The sequence below is a fragment of the Piliocolobus tephrosceles genome, chromosome 12 (genome assembly GCF_002776525.5).
Source record: "Piliocolobus tephrosceles isolate RC106 chromosome 12, ASM277652v3, whole genome shotgun sequence".
NCBI lineage: Eukaryota > Metazoa > Chordata > Mammalia > Primates > Cercopithecidae > Piliocolobus > Piliocolobus tephrosceles.
The window spans coordinates 52367522-52369916 of NC_045445.1; the positions used below are offsets into that span (position 1 = coordinate 52367522).

Sequence of the window (2395 nt, forward strand, 5' to 3'; positions counted from 1 at the left end):
TTCTTGGGACTCCAGGCTGGAGTGCAGTGTCACGATCTTGGCTCACTGCAGCCTCCACCTCCTGGGTTCAAGCAATTCTCCTGCCTCAGCCTCCCAAGTTGCTGGGATTACAGATGCCTGTCACCATGCCCAGCTAATTTTTTGTATTTTTAGTAGAGACGGGATTTCACAATGTTGGCCAGGCTGGTCTCTAACTCCTGACCTCAAGTGATCCGCCAGCCTTGGCCTCCCAAAGTGCTGGGATTACGGGCATGAGCCACCACACCTGGCCTTATTATTCTTAATAGTATTTTATCTTATGAGCAAAGATAAGAGCCCAAGATGGTTTAGTTTACTGATTCTGCAAGTGCTATTTCTATTAATTCTTTGGCACAGTGCAGTTTGTATGATGGCTGAACTCTTGTTAATAAGCTTCGTCTTTCTGAATTCTGCTGCTCCATAGGGAGCTAGGAGGCTGCAAAAGGTGGCCATGTAAAAATCTTTGCATTTATAGTTTAATAAAGAGAACATTATAACACTGGAACTTTATATTTTAAATGAAGAGCTGTGTGTCTATTATTTCTCCTCCCCCATTTCTTTCTTTCTATGAACAACAGTGGCATGTGTGTGTGTGTGTGTGTGTGTGTGTGTTTGAGACACTCGTGTCACTTCCATTTCCACCCTTCACCCCGAGTGGAGCTCAGGGTCCGCATATTTTGTGGTCAAACTGACTCTGTAGGCTACTGAAATTGTTTTTTTTTTTTTTTTTTTAAATGGGGCCTTTACTGGCCAGGCACGATGGCTCATACCTGTAATTCCAGCACTTTGGGAGGCCAAGGTGGGCAGGTCACCTGAGGTCAGGAGTTCAAGACCAGCCTGGCCAACATGGGGAAACCCTACCTCTACTAAAAATACAAAAATTAGTCAGGCATGGTGGCATGTGCCTGTAATCCCAGCTACTTGGGAGGCCGAGGCAGGAGAATTGCTTAAACCCAGGAGGTGGAGGTTGCAGTGAGCCAAGATTGTGCCACTGTGTTCCAGACTGGGCAACAAAGCAATACTCCGTCTCAAAAAAAAAAAAAAAAAAAAAAAAAAAATGAGGCCTTTAACAATAAGTACCCACAGAAACTTTACCCTCTAACTACTTTTTAACTCAGAGCTGTGTGTTACACACCAACCTTCTGGAGGACTCAAAGATGGATCCGTTTCCTTTCACATTATTGAGTGATGGACCAGTGGCGCCTAAGGAAGAGCTACCACATTTTCAGGCTGTGTGAGTCTGGACTGGATCACAAGAAATAGGAGAAAAGCAGTCAAAGAAGGTGATACCAAATCATGGCAATTCTGGTAGACCTCTAGCTCGATGATCTAGAGGTGGAGGCCATTTCACCTTTTGCTCACAGGGGCGATGGCTAGTGAGAGACTTGCTTACTTCCTCATAGTCAGACCAGCACCAAACCCTGCCCCAATACAGATACTTGAGAGAGAGGAAGACTTCCTCTTGTACAAACTGGATTTGTTCTAAAACAGAAAAAGAGTAGAGGCAGCTTCCAGAAGGACCTGTCTTATAGGAAGTAAGAGCAGGGGCCAAGAATGAAACAGATGGTGGGTCTAAGCAGGGAATGTATCCACTAAGAGCCTACAACAAAACTAAAGGTAAAATGCTGCCTGCGATCTATTCAACTAAGAGAAGTACACCAGACGTGGTTTGCTGGGATGCTTCTGACCCCCATTTACTGGCCATGGTACTCAATTTGTTTAGGGTTTTATTTTTTATCCTGTAATTGGAGTCTTTGATTGTGAAGAGGTACTTAATTATAATTTGCCACAAGAATGATTGTGGTATGATTACAGGGATCTCAATGAGTTGGTAGTTCCTGAGAATAGAGTAGTATTATTTGGTTACCACTACTCCTGAGTAAATGCATAATTGTAATGTTAAAATGAACCTCTTTGAGGTTAGAGCTAAAACTGAGTGTTGGAAAGGGCTGATTGTAAACTCATCAATTTGTCACTCCAGTGAGAGATCATTTAAACTAGGGAGTCAGGGTGTGTGGCAGGGTGGAGGGAAAGGTTCGCACTCTTGCCCAATTTTTCTCAAAATCTAATTTACAGAATATTGAATTAATCCACCTCCAGAAGATGGTGGCATACACATGGTAGATAAGTGGCAAAGCGATCGTCCAGAACACCCCTGGTGTTCCTTTGACCTATTTTCGTCTCCCTAGCATGAGAATAGAACCTCCTACACCACAGGAAGGAGCAAAATAACAGTGTGGATAGCCCCCAGGCTTTGATAAAATTCACTCCCTTGCTTTCCTAGTGTGAGCAATAATCTGCTTAAAAAGTAGAAAAAAAAACAAAAAAACTGCTCACTTTATTCATTCTTCTTCCACGGTGCCACCAAAAGCATAAG

General features: G+C 43.3%; 1 protein-coding gene across 1 annotated transcript in view; it reads left to right on the forward strand.

Annotated features, from left to right (window-relative positions):
- The first annotated feature begins 1135 nt into the window (after positions 1–1135).
- BTK (Bruton tyrosine kinase) overlaps positions 1136–2395 on the forward strand; it is a 29239-nt gene continuing 27979 nt past the window's right edge. The window contains exon 1 of the mRNA XM_026452150.1: positions 1136–1301. The gene's annotated coding sequence lies outside the window, so the exon portion shown is untranslated. The remainder of the gene's footprint in view (positions 1302–2395) is intronic.